Source organism: Neopsephotus bourkii, unplaced genomic scaffold (genome assembly GCF_033783945.1).
Source record: "Neopsephotus bourkii isolate Nb327-2 ecotype Australia unplaced genomic scaffold, CSIRO-AGI_Nbou_v1 NB_450, whole genome shotgun sequence".
Lineage (NCBI taxonomy): Eukaryota > Metazoa > Chordata > Aves > Psittaciformes > Psittacidae > Neopsephotus > Neopsephotus bourkii.
The window spans coordinates 100,977-120,248 of record NW_026900952.1 but is presented as its reverse complement, the minus strand read 5'-3'; the positions used below and the strand labels follow the sequence as shown (position 1 = coordinate 120,248).

At 39.8% G+C, this 19,272-nt stretch overlaps 1 protein-coding gene across 9 annotated transcripts in view; it reads right to left on the bottom strand.

The window, feature by feature from the left end:
- Positions 1-19,272, bottom strand: part of NCKAP5 (NCK associated protein 5) — a 496,578-nt gene that overhangs the window by 400,220 nt on the left and 77,086 nt on the right. For 3 of the 9 annotated variants that reach the window (XM_061349572.1, XM_061349574.1, XM_061349573.1), the window contains exons 2-3: positions 15,992-16,087; positions 2,780-2,895 (exon numbers count right to left, since the gene is read on the bottom strand). The gene's annotated coding sequence lies outside the window, so the exon portion shown is untranslated. Of the gene's footprint in view, positions 1-2,779; positions 3,057-15,991; positions 16,088-19,272 lie in introns of those variants that run through there. The other 6 variants (XM_061349575.1, XM_061349577.1, XM_061349580.1 and 3 more) reach the window with 4 other exon arrangements.

Genomic DNA, 19,272 nt, shown 5'->3' with positions numbered 1-19,272 from the left:
AATAGCTATCTAAATTTTAATCCCCCAAACATCATGACTAATTTGTGTAACCATCAGGGAATACCTAACGTAATTCAGGTTTCTGCATGCAACGAGTGGTATCATTATAGAGTACAGAACAAAGTGTTACAAGTGTTAATGGTTCATGTTGTGTTTACATTGTACATTTATCCTATTTTAGTAATAAACCTGTATATGACATGTTACAACTTCTGGCGGTGTTCTGGCAGCTTTGGCATAGGTTGTTCTGAAGCATAGCTCCAATCCTGCCAGGAGCTGAACACGTGCAGAACTACACAGGAGCTGCAGAGCATCACACCGTATTTGGCCCTGGCTGAAGCACGCTAAGCTACTCAGCCAACTGTGCTTCCCTTTGGCTCCTTTGTTTTGGGACTTTTATCCCACCCTCAGTCCCACTTGTCAGATGCTGACAGGCTGGAGTCTGCACTTATTCCATTTCTTTTCAGATGGTGAGAAAGCCAAAATAATAGACATTCTGTTGGCAATTGTCCCCTTTAATGCCATCCCAGAATGTTATCAGATTATATGCAGTATCCTAGGGCAGATTTCTCAGATCCAGGGAAAATCCAACCAGGGGATCCCTCTGCTGAAAAGTGAGCTCACTCTGTATCCTAATTTGCTACACTGGAATATAAGGAAGAAAATGTAAATGTGAGAAGGGAAATATAACAGAGGAAAATGAAAAAAAAAACCACAATGCCCCCAGGCTCATAAGGTTTTGAGAGTCTGCTTCTGCTCTGGAGGTAATTAGCTGAAGATTTGCTCTTGACTGAAGTGCAATTGCACATTACATTTACTGGGGCAGGATTTCTAATTGTTTAAATCTAAGCTTCTAAACACTTAGACACAACTCATGCACAAGAACAATAGCAGAGTTCATAAGGTTTTCTCAAATTCACATTTGTAAGATTAGGACTTGCCTTTAAATTTAATTCAAGTAAGAAAGAAAAGTGAGACATGAGCTTTTTTTAAATTTTAACTTATGATTTTATCTGCCAACATGATATCTGAATACTTTGCAAGTGTAAATACCCTTATCAATTCACTGCCACAAGGTAACAGAGGAAAGGAAGGACTGGCCCACAAGAGTCATCATGGAAGGGGTGAAACCACCTAACCTTAAACCCATTCCTTCTCCTCAGGGAAAGGCTCCATCACAATTCTCTGTTCTTCCCTCTTGTATTTAATGGAAGTTTCCAAGCTACAAAAAGGTCTTTCAAAGAACATAAATATTTGTTTATACTATTTCTGAAGAAGAAGGATGAACAACTAAAGAATAAAACTCTACGCTCTTATTTAAGACCCCAAAGCCTTTGCCATTTGCACGGCATTAATGCAGAGCTAAATTTAGGGTTGTTTTGGGTTTTTTATTTCCCAGGATAATATGCTTTAATTCCAAAGACAGAACACCAGCTCCCAAATTGCACAATATCTTGACATGTCAAGCTACATTACAGCGTCAAAAGAAGACAGACAGATTTTGGTCTCCTGCAGAAACAGGGTCATTTGAGAGGGGCATCCGTGGTTGTAGCCACTCAAATCTTAATAGGAAGCCCCAAAAATCTGTTCCTGTGTAGGACTGAGAGGCCTTGTAAACAAAGTCAGTAGCAAGAAAATCAAAACAAAGTCAATAGTGCTAACAATTCAAGAGGAATCCCTCAATTCCTATCTGATTGATTTACACTGACTTACCCTCATATAAGTGCCAATCAGTTTTCTGATTTCATTCTTCAGAAATGTGCTTTATCTCCCCAAAGACAGATCATTAAATAGAGGTAAACAGTAATAAAAGAGTTCCTCATACACAGTACTGTGATCAGGTTACTCCCTGGAAAAGACACTACAACTGAAATTGCAGTAATTTAGAATGGGCTTCTAGTAAAGGATTAAAATGAGAAGCAGGAGATATGGGGTTTGTTATCAGCTTTTGAAGTGGGTAAACAAAGTTTAAACAAATCAAATCTATGGGCCTGTTTCCCCTGTGTAAAATGGGAATAAGTCCATGACAATCAGAGCTAGTTGTCCTGAAAATTAGTTAATCAGTGGTCAGAAATATAGTCCTGTCCCACAAGCAGCTGGCAGTATAGAAAGTTTTTCACAGCACTTACCAGTGTAATAGTGTTTCTGCACTGATGTTTCAGAATTTGTTGTACTTCTAACAAACTCAAACTAAAAAATACTGTTTCTCACATAACTGACAACTCATTTTATCCAAAACGCATCAGATTTCAAAGCACTGTATGATTCGTTCTTTTAAACTTATATACCTCCAGAATTTGAACAGGGGCTAAAAGTAAAAATAGTCAAGTTTTGCTTTAAATCAATGCCTGCATTAAGGAAAAAAACAATTTTTAATGAAAACTGTACTAAAACAAAGAAGGGAATTATATTAAAACTACAAATTAACTTCGAATATTCAGATAAATACCATGAAATGACAAAAGAACAATCTTGAGACAGACTAGTTTTTGCTGAGTTAATGACAGTGCTCAAGAGATTTTTAAGACTCTTAGAGTTTCATCACTTAAAAGAGAGCCCTTTCAGTGTAGCCTCATGCAAACAAAAGCCAGAATTAAGTTTTCATTTGTCCTTTACTCTGTTGCTGAACCACATTTAGACGCATGGCTGCAATTACTCTTAACAACTACATACTTGCTGCTCTAATTAAAGCAAAACTACAAATAGCAATGCTGACACACTCCTAGAGAAAATAAGCTTTACAGAGATGATAAAAACACCAAAACAGCAAAAGTCTTACTTGCAGCAGTTCAGTCAAAACATGCCAGCTCTGGAGAACTCAGAACCGTAAGAAGTCTTTGCAGTCCAGAAATTCTCTTGAGTTTATCCAGTGTTTATTTAACAAGCTTTAAAAGTCTGTGGTTAGAAGAACAGAGTTAGCTTTCTACACCATCCACAGCACTACTGAAGTCCTCCAGTAACAGCAGACATGAAGTTTGCTGATAGTTGGGTTTGCTGCTGCTATGTAGTTCCTCAGTACTTGTAAATACAAGCTCTGTGGACAAAGTCCCAAATGACATCACAGGCAGCTGCTTATTGTTGAGTCTTTATTAACCGACTGTCAAAAAAGAAAAGGAAAGAGGAAAGAAAAGCCCAAACTATCTTCCCTGCAGCACAATTTGCATCTTAGTAGGAGTTTCAGTGCTTCACATATAAATACTTCTGTTTACCCAACTGATGTTTTCTTAGAATGAATAAACAGTGCTTGCAGGGAAAGCAGAAAAAGAAGAACAACTTAAACAGCTTCAACATGGAAAGAGCACAGGGAGAAAAAGAAAAAATCAAAATGCCATCAGTACCTTTTCCAAAATTTACCCTTCAATTCTCCTAATTTGTCTGTTCATTTAAATACACATAACTAGGGGTGCAAATCTGCATGGATTTTAAAGCACAGAACAGAGAACTTTAGTAAACAGAAAGTTTCAACTCATTCCTAATTTTAAAACCTACAGAATTACAAACTTTTGTAACTTAAATTTATAAGATTTAAGACAGCTCTACTTCAGTTACAATGTGTTTTGAAGAAAACTCTCTTACTTCCAAAAAATAAAAATACAAGAAATGAAGAAACAGCATCAAACATAGTTATTCACTAGGTGCTAAGGGCATTTACTGACCTTTCCTTCTCAGACGTGGAGGTCCAAGACCTCCACGTGGAGGCTCCAAGTGCTTTGGAGCCAAAACAGTCACTTGGTTCCCAGCCAGGCACGGAGTACTCACCTGAGAACTAGTCCAGCTACTAAACAGAATCTATCAGTCACTGAGAATTCCTGCTGAAAGAGAAGGGCTGATACTCTGTGCCTTGATTTCTCAGAAGTCAGTCCTTTCAAATAAGAACTTCAGATGCTGTAGGGGCACCACTAGGAGTTGGGACAGGATGAGCTCTGTTATCTGTGCACACTTCCACATGAACAGCTTCAGTATTGAGAAACACCTGGCTACTCATATCCAAATACCCTAGACTGCATGTCCCACAAACACCAAAACGACCAAAACTCAGTGATGAGCTGAGGCCAAGTTTCTACCACAATTGCTTCATATAAAAGCAACAACCCCCACTCTGCCTGTATTTATAGACAGCAAATCAATTTTGGGTCAGATCCTCAGCTGATGTAAATCAAGCTAGATGCAATGATACACCAGAACAATAACAGTCAGCATCAACTAAAATCTTACTTTTGCCTGCAACAGTGCCATTAAAAAAACCTGTGTGACCTAAATGACAGATTTTCTTGGTGCTTGCCCTGAGTGGCAGCAATACCATGCTGACATAGTGCCACTGAACTTGCTGGAACTGCATACATAGGCAATCACTACCTCTGTTGCTTGCTGCTTCTAAAACATAAGTTGGTGCTTTTGAAGGAGATCTGTTATAAATCCACCTCCATTTATTCCTGTGGCTAATCAGCTTGTAGCACACAAGAAACATCATGCTGTGTAACAACAAGTTATATTTATCACCCTGACTCAAACATACAGGGCTGTGTTCCTCTTCCATTGCAAGATATAAACCCACCAAGGATTTATATTTTGCTCATTGAGAGCTTACTAGTTTGATCCAGGAAGTCTTCAAAATGCTTTGAAGATGAAGTGGGCTATGGGAGTAATAAATACTAATACATAATATTCAATAACATGAACTTCAAAACATACAGCTTTCGCTCCAGCTCAAGTGCCATAGTATAGCTACTACATTTAAGCAAACTCAAAAGAGGCTGTGTGCTCACACATACAGCTCCATAAAGCTTCAGCTCATTCCAGCTGAACACGCCCATGCACAAGATCTTCAGAAGAGTTAGATTTTGTTTAAACCTGATGTCGATTTACAGTGTGCTTCCTCAGACCAAGGATAAGATTCATTTTTTTACCTGCCTTTGGAAGTACTTATAAAATTGCAAAACACAGGTTACACTCCAACTCTATTGAAAACAAAACTGTTTTTTTCCATGACAGTAATGCAGACACACACAGAAGAAACAAAAGTGTATAGATTCATAAAATAAGAAAAAAACTGATTTAAGGGAAAAAGCAAAATGTTTAATGAAACACAAAACGACAAGCCTTAAGGCTTGAGGGTGGTGAGGTGCCGGAACAGGTTGCCCAGAGAGGTTGTGGCTGCCCCATCCCTGGAAGCGTTCAAGGCCACATTGGACAGGGCTTTAAGCAACCTGGTCTAGTGGAAGTTGTCCCTGCCCATGGCAGGGGCTCGGAACTGGATGAGCTTTAAGATACCTTCCAAACCAAACCGTTCTATGATTCTACAATGATTCTATGAAAAATGCAGTCTGTTCCCAGGAAGAATTTGTATTATTTAGTAAAATTTAGTACTCACTGAACTTTCTAGAGAATGTTAATGCATGTCCAGGCTAAGCACACCTAGGTGAGCAAGAGCAGGATAGCAGACACACTGCTCACATCTCCCTGGTCAGGCAGCACTGCAGATGAATTGATTTCAATTGGCCAAAAGCAATTTTTTGCAGATTTCCATCTAAGCAAGTTCTACCTCGATCCTTTTAGAACTGGTGGATCTTGTAGAAATAAACATGCAATGGAATAAATACTGAGATTCGCAGGTTTAATCAGCAAGTTATTCTTTCCAAGGGGAGATTTCCCATGAGGGTAGACAAACAGATTCTGCATTCTTCAAATTACAGCCCTTATTAAGGGAGTGCCCATTAGCTCACCTGTCAGTGCACTTATCCATCTAATTTCTATTCTAAGTCATCATACGATACAGCTACTGGCTCTGCAGATGTAGCTTATTTCTGGAAGGAATGTCACAGCTTTTGTTAGAGCAAAATTCACAACAGAATTCAGTCCTTGCCTAGCTATAGGCTGAGTGAAAAGATAAAGATGTTCCAGTCATGAGCTGCAGTAGCTGCTCCCAGACTGATGCACAATAGGCTGACCTGAGTTACCCATCCGAAAAAATAAATTCAGCTTCATACCACTTCACCTCCAATGGGAAGACAGGTAAGATGAGACATAACAAACTGATCTAAGTACAGAAAGATATTAGTAAAGCATGTCAATTAACCTACTGCAGTATAGCCAGGGTCAGTTAAAGACCCCATGTCTCATACTAACACAAAATCCATACTCTTTAGGTTCACTGGCCATGTTTGATTTTTCTTTATTATTAACTTAGAAAGTTCCTCCTCATTGAAGAAGCAAAAACAAATGTCTGATCTTCTCAGAAAACACATAACTGGATGGAATTAAGTCATCTAAACTACACAGAACTTTTCCTGAAGCACTGCAGAAGTAACTGCAGTCACACATGCTCTATGTATGTGTTAGCTTCTTCGCAGTACAAGACTCAAGGGCCTTTGGGTCCACTCTCTCATTACAGACCCATAAAGCTGTGGCACAAGGTGATCAGCCTCACAGCCCAACAAGCTGAAAGGGAGGTGGTAATGGGTAAGAGTATTTGCCCTGAGGAATGTCTAATTCTTCTGCAAGTCAGTGTGATTCAGTACAGCTTTAGACGGTGAACCTGCAGGCCACATAAAAGCTATGTTTTACCCTCTGATACTACTCCTGGGACAAGGACAGATAAGCTGGCAGGGTGAAGAGCAGTTTAGTCTAGAAGGACTAAATTATAGGACATTAAAATACCAAAATATTTATTTGAAAAGAATAGCACAGCACAGAGTAGAGTAGAGCAGAACAGAATCCCTAGCTGTCATATCTGTAGCCCACAATAAATACTCAGATCAATGAAGGGTAAATTTAAAAAATAGTAAAATAAATCATAGGCTGCAGAATTCACTCTCCTTGAAGCTGCACATGGTTAGGAGTCCTGAACTGGTTCCTAAAATATCACAGAAATTTCTCCTGAATGACACCAGGGTACTAAAGAGCAAAATGCTATTTGAAAATTACTATTATTCTCATTTTTACCAACACAGATAAGAATGTGTTACAAAACAAACACCTACAAGCATGTGGGATAATCACAAGTTAGCACAGTAAACTCCTGAGACTGGGGTAGCTGGCAGAGAGGATATACAAGTTAAAATATGTGAAGAAAATAGAAGGAAGCATATGGGGGCAGTGTATGAATCTCATAAGATACTCATTGTCAAAAACGACCTTAGTTGAGGTGGGTTGATCAGGCTGGTGAGCTTTTGATCATGGAGACACTTTGGTTTTTAACCTTACTAGGTTATTTTTCGAAGCTTTTAACCTCCCCTGCATGTAAAGAGTAGGGGAAAGGACTTTCGCAAAGGCAGGTTTTACTCCTTGAACAAATAATAACACTTTCCTCTGACACACTTATGAATTTACACTTCAGAGAAAACATCAAATAATGCATAACAATAACTGTGTTCTGATCAGCCATTCTGCTACATACAGGGTCATAGGTTATTATCAGTCTGGTTTGTCCTTCTGAGTCATGCTTGATGCATGGCACTGCCATGATCCCCCTTCCATAACCTTCTGGGCAGCTTTCTGTAATGACCAGTGTGCTTTCTGGTACCTGTCACTAAAATGATTATATTCTACCTCCTGAAAGAGGACATTTATACAGAAATATTTACTCTGACATCCTATACTGTGGGAAACCCTGTCTTTAAGCATGAGGATGAAGTCTTGATACCCTATTCTGACATGTAAGAAAAAGAATGGCTAAAACAAAATGCTGTATCTGGCCTTTTAGATGCACTAAGAACTAAAATGAACATATATGATTTTTCCAGCCATAGCAGTGATTTGCATTCTATTTCTAAATCTTTTTCAGTTCCATAATTTTTGCTTCAGTAGCATTTGTGAAAAGCATTCATTGGAGAAAATTGATGGGATGTCTTTAAAGGACAATGGTTTTCACTATATATTGCCTCATTGTAAAATACAATATTAAACAAATCATACAAAGTCTGTTCTGAGTGTTCCACTTGAAACTGGAAGAGATAGGCAGAAGCTGTGTTTCTGACTTACAAGAGAACTCAAGAAACATTTTAAATGTGATTACTAGATATAAGTACATAGAACTGGCTCTCATTAATTCCATGGATTTAGCCATTATTCCTTCTTTGCCTTTCCTGTTGTTTCTGGAATCAGGCAATTGATTCAGCCACTGGTGACCTTACCCAGAGTTAATTGAAATCAGTGGTACTAGTGGATTATGGAGCAGGCCCCAAAGCAATGTATATTCAAGGGCTTTTTGTATATCCTTAATCACATGGGTAAGCCTCCACAAATTTAGATTCCAGGGGATCCAATCATTAAATCAGTTATGCGGTGTTTAACTTCACATATGGTCAGTGGTCCCCAGCTGGTTATTGAAAGTGGTCTCTATTAAGAAGAGAAGGTTATTTCCATAACCTATTTCTGATGAAAACATGTATTTCTACCAGTGTCAGTGTTCTGGCAAGGTTAGCACCTAATGGGAGGGATGACTAATTTGCACTCTCCTCCTGCCTTTTTGGACATGTTGCTGTGTGTCAGAAAGCAGAGGTATCGGCTTGTGAAACACACATTCCTCTGATGCAAGCATCTGGCTTCTTGGCAGCCAAGTCGTGACAGGTTCTGCAGCAGCTGTGATGGCTCCATGCTCTTTCAGATGGTTAAATAGTCTTGTTTTTTAGCCTAGCTGTTTGTTTTCTGCTGCCCTCCTGGAGGAAAGCCCATTTTCCTTTTTAATCAATGAACTGGCCTTTGGATTAGAGCAATCAGTTACATTTTTGTACATGTCAGAGCAGAGATTCTTGCCCAGAGACAGCCATCAATACAGCCTTGCACTCTTGACTCAATTCTTCACCTTGTCCTGCTCCATCCTGACACCCTTACGCACCAAATAAAGGGGCATCTTCCCAGAGTGAGAGCAAGCACTAAAATAACTTTCTTCATTCCTCATTCAAGGTATTTCCTAGCTTCTGCATTGTTACAGGAGATAACAATCAGATCAAACAGAGCAAATCTATGATTTTAAATAAGTAATGCAACTTATTTATTTCAGATGGCTTTGTAAACTGTCCTCCCATGTGTATGCACCAGATGGAGATAAGAATCTGGCTGGAAGGTTTAGCCTTACTCTGCGTGGCACAGAGGTAACAGCACATCAGCTTATTAAAGAGAAAAAATTCTTCAGAGAAGATTACATAAATCTGTATTAAATTGTACTTAAATTGATTTTAAACATATTATGCAAATCCACAATATAACAAGCAGTTCCAAGTAGTTTCCTCAAACAAGTGAGTACACAGCACTCCTAACACCAAATGTTATAACACAATATTAAAGGGATACCACAAAGATGAAAAGCTGCCATCTAGCTCTCAGCCATTTGTAAACCCATCCCCACCTTTCCCCTCCAGATGATAATCTGTCTCTCTGTGATAGATATCCTTCCTCCTTTTTCCTGATGTATTGCTGCTTGTGGAGAAAAAATAAAAAATGCACTGACTCAGGCACTACATTCTCCCTTGCCAGACTTTTACTCCTTGTTTTTCCCATGCTTGCTCTATGAAGCTCTTTGTGTGGGGTACAACTACTGTTATTTCTGCCTTCACCAAAATAGGGAAACACATAAACAGGCCAATTCTTTTTCCTGCCTCAGAGATCGTGAGGAGAGAACAAACCTTCCCCACTATTTACCCTTAAATGTTTCATTAATCCCTTGATGAGGACTTAGTAACAACCTGATCAGTCCCATCATCCACTCTATTTGCCAAAGCACACACACCCACAAGTGGCTCTGGTCTCTGGCCAAAATGCTGCCTGTGAAACCAATACAGCTGACTAAACCCAGGCCATGTGTAGCCAATCAGTGACCAAAATTGGCACTCAGCACCACCCTGTCCCAAAGGCTATAAGACAACAATAATCCTAAAATTGTTTGAGATATTTTAGTATCATTTAAAGTTCTCTTTGGGTCTTTCAATTCCATCTTCAAAGCAGGACAGGGAGGAACCAGCAAATGACTTATTAAATAAAAGCTGCAACGACATGCATCATCTTAATACCATATAATTCCATATTGTGACATACAAGTTCATAAAAGCATCCCATTTTACTATTATCAACAGGAGTCTATCTGAAATGCATTGCCAGTGTTCTGGTTATTTAACACCCCTAAGATCCACTGAAAGTTGATCCATGTCACAGGTTAAATAATCAGGTGGTAAGCTTAAAGCCCAAATGGGTTACCGCCAACAAATTACAGTGTAGGAATTACTGCTCTCAATACTGTCAAAGCCCTGGACAGTACCGTAAAGTCTCAGCTGAAAGCATCTCAATGCAAGTCCTCAGGCCTCTCTCTGCTATCCTTGAAAAATCCTGGGTTGTTGTAGAAAGCAGTAATAAACTGTACACACACTAGGATTTCAACAATATGATTACTTTAAATCCGTGAAATATAACAACTCATAACAGCTAGCTAGACACCTTCCAGGGAAGGAGACCAAAGTGTGTCTTTGCAAAAAGGATGAGGAAACAGCCCAGAAATATTTTTGTGAGGAGAAAGTTTTCTTAGTCTTCCTGCAAGGAAAAAACCCTCCATTCTGTTTGGATAGAAAAGGGCAGGTGTGTCAAAGAAAGGCTGTTCTGGTTTATCACACTGCTTCTCTACTACAGTACTGAAGATTTTATTACATGCTATAAAGAGGAAAAACTCATCTTGTAATCATATAAACACAGTGAACAACAGAATAAGTATCAATTAATTTTGCAAGTTTCAGTGATATCCTCAACCCCTGAGGATAATTTCAAATGGTATGATAAAGACTTCTGTTAGATTAAAAGCATGAAAGCCAAACTAGCGTTCAAAACCAAACAATTCTGTCTCTGATACATTAAGTTACAATAAATTTTCTGAACTGGCAGATTTCCCTCCTAGCTGTTCAGCTGTTCCTTCCCCACAGGTAAAACAAGTCAATCTGTTCAAGAAGACAATTTGCCACCCAGCTTACTTAACGCCACACATTAAAAAAAAAAAAAACCTGAATAATTTTGTTGTCAAAAAGCTGTTTTAATGGGAATCTATGGCTAAGAGAAACAACTGCAAGATAGAAATGCAATCATGCTGCTGACTTCTGTGTGAATTAGGCCTACAGAAAAAACCTGTCCAACTTTTGGTCTCATATTTTGCATGGAACTTTTCTCAAATCCATCAATGCATCCTTGCAAATTTTGCTTCGTGATGTTACTATAAACACAAACACGACTAACAGAGAACAGCAGAACTGTGATAAACTTTTATTCATCTGGAATTAAATGTGATAAGGTCCTGTAGCATACTAGTAAGTCAATGTAGCTGCATTTTCCATTCCCTTTGTGCCAGCATATGTGACCATGGAAAGTGCACAGAAGTGCAGGAGACTGGTTCTAGGTGACACTTGCATGGTGTTGTGCAATAACTTGCAGGGATGTTTGAAGCAGCTTTGAATAAGTTACTTTCATTCTGGGAAGAAACATGGCCATGTTAGCTCCTCTGTGTGGAGCACAAAACAGGGAATACCCTTAAACAGAGCTCTGTGCAAATGTGGTTACAGTCCTGCTCCAGCCCAGCAAGCAGGTTCAGAGTCAGCTCAGTTATCTCTGCATGACACTGCTGTATGAACACCAGAAGTATCAAAAGTATTTATTTTGCTTTCAGAAAGAGAAAGCAGGAAAATGCTTTATCTCCACAGTTTAAGTCCCAAACTTAAAAGGCTTTTCCAGTCATGGTGCGAACTCATTGATTCATCCTAAACCGCCATTCTTAGCTGAAAGAATAAAAGCAGCTCTGAGGATGAGCACCAACTTTTAAATGGTCTGTGGCAACATGAAGCAAGACTCACCCTTGCTTCTTGATCAAACGAATGGCGAGGGCTCAGGCCAGTTAACTGCCTTTTTATACCTGCTAAAGATGAAGAAACTTAAGTGCATACTAACCAGCACTGCTAGGGCTGCTCCACCTTCCCTTGATTTCAAACACAATCTTAGCAATTCAGCTGAGCAACTCCAACATGCTTTCAAAGGCTGAGTGGCATGCACTTAGCTTTCATATAGTCATGGTTATATGTATTAATTAAAGGGATTAGCTGTCACTAGCCAGAACCACTTAGTATATTTAGTACATCCTTAAAATATAAAACCTTTACAGTTTTAACCCAGATATTCTTGCCCTACTTCATGTTCTAGATTGCTTTGCTGAATGACTTGGACCAAGTCTTGTGCATTGACCAAGAGGTCAGCTATCACAGACACCTGGAACAGCTTCTCTGATGTCTCCCCTGCCCTGTGGTTGCTTTTTTACCCCTCCATTACAGACACAGTAGTTTCCAGCATGCAGAACTGTATCATACTCTCTGAGTGGGTACTATTGGTATTGTTTGCATGATGCCACAGTTAAATGCATATTTTCTAAGAGTTTTAAGTAAGGCCCATTCTGTTCATTGTCTACAATATCAGCAACTTCCCTTCAGAGCTCTTTCAAACATTCCAGAAGCTTGGACATGAGTGATTTCTACAATGCTCTAACTTTGGCACATGTCTTTAAACAGATGGAAAACATTGTTATGCAGCCTTAGGACATACCAAGAGCTCTTTTTGTTTCTGTAATGAGGCCCAATTAATACCTAGGACTTTCTGCCACTCAAAGGATTTCAAAGTATCCAGATTTCAGCCAGAACTGTAATGCTGTTGTGTGCTTTCATGATATAATCTAACTATAATTACCTAAACCAATATCAATATAAGCAATAAAAGTCATTCTTATCCATAGGAAACTTACGTATTCCACTGTATTAAAAATCCTATCTACTATAAAAGACATTTTCTCATTGCAGGGTCAGCATTACACTTTAGCGTAATGACCCAAATTAGAGTAATTTTATTGAGCTAGACAGTCTTTGGGCTAGTTTCCATGAAAGTTTTGCTGCAAAGATGGGACAGCACAATTGTCAGTGTGTAATCTTACCATGCAGAGGGTATTAGAAATATCTGTACAGAGAATTGGTGTAGAGTAACTATTTTGTACTGATTTACTGTTATGCATTTCAGAAGCTTTTACATAAAATGATACTAAGGAAAAATAGTATTTATAAAGCATTACAGATTAAGAACATAATTATAGTTATTTACCTAGCCAGACCTCCAGGGTTACCACTCTCGCCTGAAAAAAGTCCGTTTATGAATGCTTGAAATGCCTACAGTGATTCCTGAACTTTATCTTGTTCATGAAAAGTCTGCTCTGATTATTTAGAATTCTGGGCAAGTGATAAGATAATACTTAACTTTACAGTTCACTTTTTTCTTCCCCCCCCCCCCCCATGTGCAGCACTAGGAACCCCCTGAATTAAATGTTGGCATCTTCGCTGGATCCAATAGGGCTGTTCACTACCTGTGGTTTCTTGCTGCTACCTAACATATGTGGAGGTTTCCATCAAACTTAGAATCCTGGCCATCACACTCTGAACAGGTTCAGACTGGGTTAAAATACCCAGATGCATTCCCAAACAGGTATTTACAACCAGGACTAAGCTGAAACACTGTTATTAAAGTATAATGAAAATGGATGCAAGTGAGTGTGGTGTCTTTTCTCCTCTCCCCACCTCCTCTCCTCAGAAAGATCCAGTGACCAGACAGTTGGCAAGATAAAGTAAATGCCACTGTAGCTTAATGGGGACAATGTACTAGAAATTGTAAGTATGATGGCAGGATTTGGTTTAATATTATATGTTATGATTTTTTAAAATATATTTAATTACTACTATCAGAAACTGTACTAAAAATAGGTTGTTGAATTGCATTTTTATAAATGACAGATAACTGTAGGAATGCAGCATTCAGAAGGAACTGTTTGTACTAAGCGCTGTATTTCTTCTCCACCCATCAGAACTTCCAGAAGAACATCATATGAATTTTGCAAATATATCAGGAGGGAATAGACACCACAGGCTGTAAAAACTAGATCACAGACATGCAAGTATATGCAGGTGCTATAGGCGAACTACATTTTCTTCCTGCCAAAGAGGCTTCTCTAATCTCCAAGTTAGTGAGAATGTCCTCATTGCTCCAATATTTTCCCTGCAGCCACAATTTTTTAAATACATAAGCAGCCATTTGATTTTATCACTTAGAATGACAAACTCAGCCAGTGACAGTGTCCATCAAGTCCCTTGAAGGCTTCATATGTCTTATACACATCTCGTACATTATTCTGCATATTTAGGCTCTCAGTACAGTTACTAAAATAATCACTAAAATGTTATCATCAGTTTTCAAGAAAGAGAAGGAAGAATTTTGAGTTTAGCTATTCCTATAGCCCTGACTCAGCCATAATTCCTCCTTAATTGAGTGGAGAATCAGACCTCATAGGGAGATTGACTTCAGCTCACTGCTTCACTAGCTCATCCCTCCAGCACTGGTTTTGTTCAGTAATGTCTGGTGTCAGAATCTGAAACCACAACTGCTCGTTACACGAGCAGCTGCTTGGGATGAGATCTCCCATGCTGCATGAGGCTGTGGGTAAGGCAGGGCAGCATGCTGGAGTGGGGCTGTCTCACATCAGGCACTTGTGACCCCCTCACAACAAAGGCCTGCCTCTCAAGCTGCTCAGGCCAGCACAATATTAATTTGCTCAAAATAAGGGTAAGATCATGCCTTATGTAATTACAGGCATGCCTCTGCTTCCGCGGGGAATAGTAGTGTTGTCTGGTGCTATGAACTAGAAAACCATCTGCTCGAAACAACACCAAAAGAGAGAAGAAACAGCATATGTCCTATGCCAACCCTCCTGCACCTCCCTCTGCTATTCCACAGTTCCTGTCCTGGCTGAGTAGCAGATAGTTCCTGGCTTCTCCACAAAATGCCCAGAACACACCTTGAAATGCTTAATGGCACTTCTTCCAACTATGAAGTATTCATTTTCAAGGTCCCTTCCAACTAAAACCATTCTATGATTCTATGATTTTCTATGGGTACCTATGGAAAATAGTTGCCCTCACATTCAGGAAATATTTTTGAGGAAAACAACTCAGGTGCTGGGATGAAGGCAGCAGCAGAGGCACTTCCCAGAGATGGATGTTCACCTGGAATATCTTCCGAGTATGCGTGGGTGCTCGAACTCCCTAACCAGCCACCTCAGCTGTGCACCAACTTTATGGCAACCTTTACTTCCTTCCTGGGAATTACACAATGACCAAGTGTTTGCATCTTACCAGAACACTTACTCCTTGCTCTAGAACTTAAGCTTTAATTAGAAGTTTCTATGCCTTATGCCTGGAAGGAAGATTTAACAAAAATCAAGCAGAACATAAACCTCCAGCCTGTATAAAGCTTGAGACAACAGCTCAGAAATTCTGTTAATCTTAGTACAACAATGAAATGAAATACCAGCATTTCCTAGAGGCAGCTTCACTGAGAACACCAGCTTTTAAATAAATATTAAAGTGCAGTTCTTGGGGTTTTTTACCACTCTTCCCAAAGTGGCCCAAAAGATTTTGCCTTCAGCCCTACTACTTCCCCTTCAGTAATCCCAAATGGAAAGCTATATTTCTTTCCTATGTATCTAAAATATATTTAAAAACAAGATATTAACAGACTGCAGTAAGTTTAACTGAAAAACAGAATAATGGATTTATTTAGTAGAGCTTCCCTAAGGGCATGTATTTGCACATTTGCTTAGGTGAAATCTCCCTCCTTTCAAAAACACTTGAGCTGCAACTGAAAGTTTCAGTAGATGCCATTAGATATCACAGCTAGGCAAGGTTGCTCCATGGGGCAACAGAGCTTGCTCCATTATCGTGTGTGCTACAGCCATTCAGAAACTGCCTCATGCCTATATATTTAATACCCTGATTAAAAACCTGATCCAAAGCCCATTGACGTCAATGGGAACCTGTTACCTTTTGCAGGATTTGGGTACCTGTACCTCAAGCTGCACCGTGCCCAGCACTGCCAAAGGAGGAGCAGTCCACACAGAGCATTCCCCAGGAAGGCTCAAACCCACAGGGTTGAGTCACACCCTGCTTGTGGCTGATCCCTATGGTGCAGTCCCATCTCAGATGGCAAATCTCCCAGCTTCCAGGGAACAGGAGGAAAACATTTTAATTGTGGCACACTAAACAAACAGAGGGCATAGAAACCCAGGTTTGCTTCAGGACAAAACCACAGCAACAGTGATGCACGGCAATGGTTTCACATATCCGCAGTCACTCGTCACACTTTTGCACTACCCTGGGCCTAACGGTACACGGAGAGCTGCCAGCAGTGATGGTCCGTCTCCCTAAGTCCTCGTGTCTCCTCTCCTGTGTCCTGTCACACAGATGAAGGGTGACTCAGCTGAGGTCCCAGATGGAAATCATCCCTGCTGCTCATGCACACAAAATCTATCTCTCTGTAGACATATATACACTTACACTTACTTACACTGAGCGAAATCACCCTGTGGCCAAACTGTCACAGAACACAGCGAAAAGAAGAGGAGGAAGAGAACCCCATGGGAAATGGAGGGGTAGAGATGGACTGGCACACTCAGCCACAGCTATCCTATATTAAAATGAAGTTACATCCAGGTGGGTTACCAGGAAAAAGGCTGCCGTGTTATCTTCCACTGCACATCATTCAGCACAGTGAGGTGTCCTGTGTTTGCACAAAACACCCCAAACTCTTCCACATCAGTTTTATTGTTTTTATTCCCTAGTGCAATAAAAGAGGTAAAGCTATTAAACTTTTCCCATACAGAAATCAAAGTTTATCTTCTGTACTGGGCCAAGTGCATTGGCATTACAACCCCACCAATATCCACCAAAAAGGATTATAGTAGGCAATTTTTTTGCACAGATGTGCTTTAAAGTCTTGTACACCTATGTACTGTCACAAATCTATCCAATACCTACAGCATCCAGTCACTCACCTAATCACTATAAAAGTGCTTTCATGGGATTATATGGGAGAAGAGATGAAAACATGGGGCAACCCAATGTATCATCTTCTCTCCTTCCTTAACTGAATGCCAGAGATTGCCCCTTATTCCCATTTCTCTTTCTTCATTCCTGTTTAAGTATGAATGATCACACCCAGCAGACATACTCCTAGGAAGAATGGAACCACCCTCACTGTAGAAATGCTGCACTTTTAAAATGCTTCAAGATGCAAAGTATCCCTATAAGGATAAGTATATTATACAAGCCTATAAGTAACCTTATAACACACAGGTTTCCAGTTCAAGGGATAGGTCCTTTGCCTCCATAGCACTTGGTGCCTGTACTGGTGCTAGAAAGACAAATTAAGCTCATCTCTACCTTCACACTATGCCAGAGGTAAAACAAAACAAAACAAAAAAAAAAAAAAAAACCAAAAAATTCCCCAGTGATCCTCACTCCTTTCAGTGTGAATACATTATGTTCCCAATCACACATTCACAGGCTAGTTGTATGCAGGGGCTCATATATGTTGAGCTGGTTCAAGAATATATGCAACTAAAAGATCAGTTTACAGAAGTGAAAGTTTCGGACAAGTGGGAACAGCTTCAGTTTGCTTTAGCGCACTGCTCTGTTGCACCATACAGACCTGAGCAGCTCTGGGACTGAAGCTGGTACAAAGATGGGAATTCAGCTGAAACATGAGGAAGCTTCTCCCATCGCTACTGGCACTTACTCATGTAGCTGCAATCAAAGAATGCCTCTCACCTGAATTTTGTCAAGACACAAAAATAAATTACCATCTGAGTCACCATTTATATGAGTACTTGGGAGTACTGTGTACAGTTCTGGTATCCTCAACATAAGAAGGACATGGAACTGTTGGAACAAGTCCAGAAGAGGGCCACGAGGATGATCAGGGGACTGGAGCACATCCCATATGAAGACAGGCTGGGAAAGCTGGGGGTGTTCAGCCTGGATAAGAGAAGGCTTCATGGAGACCTCATAGCAGCCTTTCAGTATCCAAAGGGGGCCTACAGTGGTGCTGGAGAGGAAATCTTCAAAAGGGTCTGCAGCGATAAGACAAGGGGAATAGGTTTAAATTTAAACAGGGGAAGCTTGGGTTGAATATAAGGAAAAAGTTCATTACTGTGAGGGAGATGAGGCACTGGAATGCGTTGGCCAGAGAAGTGGTAAATGCTCCATCCTTGGCAGTGTTCCAGGCCAGGCTGGACAGAGCCTTGGGTGACATGGTTTAGTGTGAGGTGTCCCTGCCCATGGCAGGGGGGTTGGAACTTGATGATCTTAAGGTCCTTTCCAACCCTAACCGTTCTATGATTCTATGATTCCTAAGTTTCTGACTGAACAAGAGCAGAAGCAAAAATTTTACAAACTACTTTGTGCAACACAATTTCCAGCATGTTGCCAAAGACCCAAATTACTAAAAAAACCCATAGGCCCAAGCGAAATTGCATGGCAGGGAAACACTTGTGGTTTGAGCTCTAGCAATTCTATTCATCAAGTTATACTACTGTAACTGAGCATCTCCAGGGATTAAAGAGTTAATAAAAAAAAGAAAATGCACAATTACATAAAATACAATCTGTCAATCAGATATTGGAAATGGACTACATGTACTTAGAGAACACTTTAAACAGATGACCATGATTTACACATGCTGCAACTGTCACACGATTTCTGACATTCAAGAGCCTACATGTACTGACAGTTGAAGAAATTTCTAGTTATTTGCTATTTTGTAGATCTGTAAATCACATAAATGCTCATATTATTTCCATGTGCTCTGACAGTTTGCATCAACAGACCATCTTGGAAGAACTACAGTGATGAATTATTGACGGTATCTCACATAGCTGGCAAACATTTATTTGCAATGCTGTGACACAGAGCCTGCGTCTTTCCAGTCTCGAGATTGACCCTAATGTAAACTACAGCATACAACAGATCAAAAAATATATAGCCTAGCTCTCAATTCATGATATCATTCTTATCATTCGATGGTTCCCATAAAGATTGTTTATTATTGATGGGAAATGCTGGATGCAAAATATCCTGTAGCTGGAAGTCCCAGTAACTGACTCAGTCTGACTCTTCTGGCCTCCTCTCAATATGCTTTATTTCTTCTATTGAATAAACAAACAGTCGCATTCTGTAATGACAAAGCAAGCCAGGATTTTCCCATATTGTTTTGACAGATGTTGTCAAGGAGTGATTACAAAAACCTGTATACCGAATAAGATATTTACTGCTGCGATTTTCCTTAATGTAACTGAACTACATGCAGAATAAACTAATGTCATAGGAAGCTGTGCTAATGAACAGCCTCTGACTATGCAAATTAAACTGCAAAATAACTTCTCCA